Raw genomic sequence first — 7,568 nt, forward strand, 5'->3', positions numbered from 1 at the left:
GTCCAGAGCTGCTCCTGGACGACAGCTGTGCCGAGGACCAGGATGGGGAGCTGGACGGGCTGTGGACCACCATCTCAATCTTCATCACCCTCTTCCTGCTCAGCGTGTGCTACAGCGCCACTGTGACCCTCTTCAAGGTGGGCATCCCCACACGTACCCTCACTGCGGCCTGCTGTCTCTATGGTGTCCCCACTCTGTCCCCATGGTGTCCCTACACTGTCCCATCGCTGTCCCCATGCTGTCACCACATTGTCCCCATGCTGTCCTCACACTGTCCATACACTGTCCTCAACCATCCCTTCACTACAGCCCACTGTCCCAACACTGTCCCCACACTGACCCCATGCTGTCCCCACGCTGTCCTCACGTTGTCGCCATACTGTCCAAACACCATCACCTCACTGTAGCCAGCTTTCCTCATGCAGTCCCCACACCATCAACTCACTACGGCCCACTGTCCCCACACTGACCCCATGCTGTCCCCACGCTGTCCCCACACTGACCCCATGCTGTCCCCACGCTGTCCCCACACTGACCCCACGTTGACTCAAAACTCCCCACGCTGTCCCCATACTGTTGCCTCACTGACCCAAGGCCATTCCCACATTGTCCCCACACTGATATCTAGCTGTCTGCACACTGTCCCCATGCTGAACCCACTCTGTCCCCACACTGACGCCATGCCACACTGTCCATATGCTACCCCCATGCTGTCTCCACATAATCCTCTACCTGACCCCACACTGTCCCCTGACTGTCTACATGCTGTTCCTTTGCATCCCCACATTGTCCCCACGCTGTCCCCACACTGTCTCCTCCCTGTCCCCATGCTGACTCCATGCTGTCCCCATGCTGTACTTATACCGTACTCTCACTGCAGCCTGTTGTCCCCATGCTCTCCCCACCTTGACCACATGTTGTCCCCACACTATCCCCTCGCTGACCCAAAACTGTCCCCACACTGACCCAACGCTGTCTCCACACTGTCCCATGCAGTACTCACACTGTACCCACACTATGGCCCACTGTCCCTACGCTGTCCCCATGCTCACCCCACACTGTCCCTACACTGCCCCACACTATGCCCTATTGTCCCCACACTGTCCACACACTCCCTCTTTGCTTTCCCCATATTGTGCCCACTCTATCCCCATGATGTCCCCACACTGACCAAACACTGTCCCCACACTGTGGCCCGCTGTCCCCACGCTGTCCCCATACTGTCCCCTCTGTGTCCCCACACTGTCCCCTCTGTGTCCCTTCACTGACTACTCACTGCCCCTTCGCTGTCCCCTTGCTGTCCGCATGCCATCCTCACCACGACCCCCGCACACTACAATGGTCCCGGGTGTGGGGGGCAGGCCCTGGCGGGAGGCGGTCCTTCAGACTCCAGGCCACGCTCACTCCCTTGCCCACCTGCTGCAGGTGAAGTGGATCTTCTCCTCGGTGGTGGAGCTGAAGCGCACGATCGTGCCCGACTATAGGAACATGATCGGGCAGGGGGCCTAGGGCCAGCCCTCTTGGGCGGGTGTCCAGGGCTGCCCTCGACCCCACATAGGAACCGGGTTAATCCGTTCATGCCACTCGGCTTGCTGCCAGGCCCGCTCTCTGCCCTCCCACCTTGCCACCCTCTGACCTCACAGCCACCCTGGGCCTGCACCTCCACCCTCTGGGCTCGTGGACACCGTGGGCTGCATCTTGCCCCTGAACCCCCGTTTGGAGACTCAACATGACAGCAGACCGTGCCCCCGACCTGAGCTGACGGACACCTGCTGACCCCTCCTCAGCAGCCACCAAGATACTGCTGGGGCCGTGTGGACACTGAGGCATTAGGGCAAGATGGCCCTCACCAGGACAGCCCCGGGGTCGGAGTACAAGGTCATCCTGGAGGAGGTGGAGGGCTCATGATCCCAGTGTCTATCTGGGCAGGGCCTGGCCTCTGTGCAAACCCCTTCCAGGCCAGGCTCCAGAAGGCAGGACATCCCCAGAGCAGGCTTATTGTCTCAGATCCTGAGGAAGCCGCGGGCCTCTGTCACCCCACAGAGAAGCTTCCGACATGCCACGAATGGTCAGTCAGACCTTCTCCATGGGAGGAGACCACGCAGAGAAGGGCCCAGGCCTGTGGCCACTGCAGGAGCCCACCAGGGGCAGGGGGGCACCATCTGGGGAAGGAGTGATGGCAGCCAGACTGGCCTCCTGCAGATGGGCCTGGTGACCTGGTCCCCAGGTGGGTGGGATGCAGCCTCAGTGGACAAAGGTGGACAGGAGCCGAGAGGCCAGGACAACAGGCCCAGCCTGCACCATCCTGTGCCCAGGACCCGAGTCATGCTGGGCAGGAATGCCTGCTTGCTCCTGGGAGCTGGGGGCAGAGACAAGATGACCAGAGAGAGCCCCCAGGCATTGGGGCCTGAGACAGGTGGACTCCTAGGCCTGGTTCTCCACCAGTCTTTGAGCAAATGCCAGGTCAGATCCCCTACATGGGAGAGACGGCCGGGCAGGGGAGGAGAAGTAGAGCCCCCGTGCCACTGGGAGAGAATGCACACCCATCACTCAAAGGAAACCCACTGTTGTAGCTTGGGTAGCTTGTATCTTGTGAAATTTCTGGAGCACAATAATGTCCTTTACTGTTTCTTCTCGTTTTCTTCGATGACAATAAACTATCCTGAAAAGTTCCATAACTTGCTGGGGAAAGTCTTCCTCTGTTGATGTGCCTGGTGAAATCCCAGCCTGGCCACGCCATGCATTGGCTCACTCCTGCCATGGGGGACCAGGACCCCACAGCCCTGGGGCTCCCAGTAGGTGAGGAAGGCAGCCAGAAACAGTGCAGGGCCAGGAGTCGCCTGGGGCTGGGTGCAGGAGGGGCTGCCAGCCCTGGCCGTGGCCAGAAGCAAGAGGCATGTGTAGAGTGTGTATTAGCATGGGCAGCCAGACAAAAGGGCCACAGTCCAGGGGCTTCAACCACATGTGTTTCTGTTTTCACAACCCTGGAAGCTAGCAGGGAGAGATGCAGGCCTCACAGGGTGGGTGACTCCTGGGGCTTTTGCCCCTGTCCCCACGTGGCCAGCCCTCTGTGTGTGTCTGTGTCCTGATCGTCTGCTCTTACAAGAAGAGGCCATACTGAGGACCAGGCTTACTGGATTACATTAATGACCTCCTTTTACCTTATCACCTCTCCAAACACGCCATCTCCAAATACCGTCATATTCTGAGGTCCTGTGGTCAGGGCTTTAAGACGTGAGTCTGGGGAACACAATTTAGGATGGCTGTGGGACAGAAAGCAGGTGTCCAGGACAACATTTCAGCCCTCAGGGACCCTGGGGGCTCCAGGCTACCATCCTCAGGATCACTCCACACCCTCCATCCCCTTCACCCTACACATCTACCTAGAAGCCAATCTGCCAATGGGCCATGCAGCCTGCCCAGGCCCCTCTTCCGCTCAGTCCCAGGGCTACCCCCAGTCCCATCCCCTGGACCAATGATCAGCCCCCATCCCACCCACCCACCCCACATGGGAATGCCAGGAGCTCCCACAACAGGGGGACCCCATGCCCTCCTTGTGGAGCACCAGGCACTGGCACAACTATGCCATCACCCTCCAGGCTAGAATGCCCAATCTCTGAGAACTACCTCCCACCAGGCCCTAAGGCTCCCACCTGGGACCCTCCAATATTGTCCTACCACATGGAACCAAGAGAAGACAGATGAGAGCTAAGACATAGAGACCCAGAGTAACAGAATTAGGAGGAGACAGGTGGGAGGTGAGAGATAGAGACCCAGATTAACAGAACCAGGAGGAGACAGAACACAGGAGGAGACAGAACACAAGTAAGAGATAGAGACCCACAGTAACAGAACTTAGAGGAGAAGAAGACAGGTAAGAGATAAAGACCCACTGTGACAGAACCAAGAGGATACAGATGACAGGTAAGAGATAGAGACCCAAGGTTACAGAACCTACAGGAGAAAAAAACACAAGTAAGAGTGAGACCCACAGTAACATAACCAAGACAAGAGAGATTGGAGGTAAGAGATAGAGACCCACATTAACAGAAACAAGAACAGCCAGAAGACAGGTAAGAATAGAAACCCACAGTAACAGAACCTAGAGAAGAAAGAACACAGGAAAGAGATAGAGACCCACAGTAACAGGTCCAGGAGGAGACATAAGACAGGTAGGAGATAAAGACCCACAGTCACAGAACCCAGAGGAGACAGATGAGAGGTAAGAGATGGAGACCCACAGTAACAGAACCTAGAGGAGACAGATGGAAGGTAAGAGATACAGACCCAGAGTAAAAAAACCTAGAAGTGACCAAAGACAGGTAAGAGATAGAGACCTACAGTAACAGAACCAATAGGAAACAGATTTCAGATAAGAGACAGAGACCCACAGTAACAGAAACTAGAGGAGACAGGTTGGAGGTAGGAGATAAAGACCCATTGTAACAAAACCTAGAGGAAACAGAAGACAGGTAAGAGAGAGAGACCCACAATAACAGAATATAGAGGAGAAAGATGACAGGTAAGAGATGGAGACCCACAGTAACACAACCTAGAGGAGAGAGATGGAAGGTAAGAGATACAGACCCAGAGTAAAAAAAACCTAGAAGTGACAGAAGACAGGTAAGAGATAGAGACCCACAGTAATATAACCAATAGGAGACAGATTTCAAATAAGAGACATAGACCCATAATAAAAGAATCTGGAGGTGAAGAAGATAGCTAAGAGATAGAGATCCACAGTAAACGAACCAAGAGGAGAGAAATGGGCAGTAAGGGATAGAGACCCCCAGTAACTGTACCTAGATGAGAAAAGACAAGTAAGAAATAGAGACCCACCATCTCAGTACCTAGAGAAGACAGAACACAGGAAAGAGATAGACACCCACAATAACAGATCCAAGAGGAGACAGAAGACAGGTAGGTGATAAACACCCCCAGTAACAGAACCTAGAGGAGACAGATGGCAGGTAAGAGATAGAGACCCAGAGTAACAGGACTAAGAGGAGAGAGATGTGAGGTAAGAGTTAGAGACTCAAAGTAACAGAACTTAGAGGACACAGAACACAGGTAAGGGATAGAGACCCACAGTAAAAGAAACAAGAGGTGACAGAAGACAGGTAAGAGGGCGCCTGGGTGGCTCAGTTGGTTAAGCGACTGCCTTCGGCTCAGGTCATGATCCTGGAGTCCCGGGATCGAGTCCCGCATCGGGCTCCCTGCTCGGCAGGGGGCCTGCTTCTCCCTCTGACCCTCCCCCCTCTCATGTGCTCTCTGTCTCAAATAAATAAATAAAATCTTTAAAAAAAAAAAAAAGAAGACAGGTAAGAGATAGAGACCCACAGTAGGAGAAGGGGGCAAGATGGTAGAGGAGTAGGGGACTACATTTTAACCAGTCCCCTCAATTTAGCTGGGTATCTACCAAACCATCATGAACACCCACAAAATCAACCTGAGATGTAAGAATATATATCTTGATCTCTACAAGCAGAAAAACACCACCTGTCCCAAGGTATGAAAGGAGGAATCGTGAATCTGTGGGCAGATATCAGAAGATAAGCAGAAGGGGGAGGGATCTGCCATAAGCTGGCCCCTGGAAAGTGATATGACACCAGAGTGCAAGAGCATACCACAAGGGGGTGGGGCTATAACTCGCAGAATGGTAATGCCAGGAATGGCTTTATAACAACATTCAAACATGATCCAGGAGTTGTGGGGGCACGCTCGCGAACCCAGGACTGCCTGCGGTTTCAGAAGCACCAAGGGCAGAGACAAGTGGGGCTCATGGATCAACCACTGAGAAGGTTGCTGTGGACGCGCACCACTTGTGATAGGCTTCGTTTTTCAGCGGCACTTAACAGAAACGGAGACTGTGTGTTCTGGAGGGTTCAGAATGAGCAGACTGTGATTTCTCTGCTCTAGGACAGAGGTGGTCTGGGTACAGCCATTTTTTTGTTCTGACCCTCAGAATAGGCTCAGAAAGCTGCCAGAGAACAAAAGCTCAAAAAACTAGTTTGCACGGAGCCCAGCACCATAGCAAATCTCAGAACCAAGAAAGATTCCAGAGAGCAGCTGGGGGGAAGTGATTTCTTAGGTACAGAGGGAGGAACATCAGAATAACATCAGATCTGTCCACAGAGATCTAGCAAGCCAGAAAGGGCTGGTAAGACATATACAGGGTACTAATTGAGAAGAACATGCAGCCAAAAATACTTTATCCAGCAAGGCTCTCATTTAAAATGGAAGGAGAGATGCAGAGCTTCCAAGACCGGCAGAAAATGAAAGAATATGTGACCACTAAGCCGGCCCTGCAAGAAATATTAAGAGGGGTTCTATAAAAGGAGAAAGACCCCAAGAGTGATATACAACAGCAATTTACAGGGACAAGCTATAAAAACAAGGTCTTCACAGGCAACATGATGACAATAACTTCATATCTTTCAATAATCACTCTCAACTTGAACGGCCTAAATGGTCCCATAAAATGGCACAGGGTTGCAGATTGGATAAAAAGGCAGGACCTATCCATATGCTGTCTACAAGAGACTCATTCTGAACCTAAAGATACATCCAGACTGAACATGAAGGGATGGAGATCCATCTTCCGTGCCAGCAGACCTCACAAGAAAGCTGGGGTAGCAATTCTTATATCAGACAAAGTAGAATTTAAGCCAAAGACTGTAATAAGAGATCCAGAGGGACACTGTATCATTCTTAAAGGGTCTATCCAACAAGAAGATCTAACAATTGTAAATATCTATGCCCCCAACATGAGAGCAGCCAACTACATAAGCCAACTGTTAAACAAAATAAAGAATCATACCAACAATAATACATAAATAGTAGGAGATTTTAACACTCCACTCTCAGAATTGGACAGATCATCTAAACAGGATATCAACAAAGAAACAAGACCTTTGAATGACACCCTGGACTGGATGGACTTCATAGATATATACAGAACATTCCACTGTAACACAACAGAATACTCATTCTTCTCAAACACACACAGAACTTTCTCCAGAATAGAGCACATACTGGATCATAAATCAGGTCTCAGCCAATACAATAAAGATTGAGATTATTCCCTGCATATTCTCAAACCACAATGCTGTAAAACTGGAACTCAACCACAAGAAAAAAAAATGGAAGGAATTCAAACACTTGAAAGTAAAAGAGCATCTGGCTAATGAATGATTGGGTCAACAAGAACTTAAACTTAAGAACTAATACAATTCATGCAAAGTATAGAGAATGAAAAGACTTCAGTCCAAAACATATGGGATACTGCAGAGGTGGTCCTAAGAGGAAAATACATACCCATCCAAGCCTTTTTGTTTTATGTTATGTATCCAAACCTATCTCAGAAAATTAGAAAAATCCCAAATGTACAAGCTAAACTTACACCCAAAAGACCTGGAGAAGGAATGGAAAATAAAATCTAACCAAGTAAGAGAACAGAAATAGGTCATTCCTAGAGGGGGGAAAAGATGGCAAAGAAGTAGGGGACCCTATTCCAACCTGTCCCCAGAATTGATCTGGATATATACCAGACCACTCTGAACACCCAC

At 51.1% G+C, this 7,568-nt stretch overlaps 1 long non-coding RNA gene across 1 annotated transcript; it reads left to right on the top strand.

The window, feature by feature from the left end:
- Window position 1: 1 nt before the first annotated feature.
- Window positions 2–2,678, top strand: LOC145718034 (uncharacterized). The gene is made up of 2 exons (XR_014141547.1): window positions 2–137; window positions 1,426–2,678. It is a non-coding gene; the product is annotated as an uncharacterized LOC145718034 (long non-coding RNA).
- Window positions 2,679–7,568: the final 4,890 nt, after the last annotated feature.

This window comes from Leptonychotes weddellii, unplaced genomic scaffold, assembly GCF_054177405.1.
Source record: "Leptonychotes weddellii isolate Sample4059 unplaced genomic scaffold, ASM5417740v2 HiC_scaffold_10241, whole genome shotgun sequence".
Taxonomy (NCBI): domain Eukaryota; kingdom Metazoa; phylum Chordata; class Mammalia; order Carnivora; family Phocidae; genus Leptonychotes; species Leptonychotes weddellii.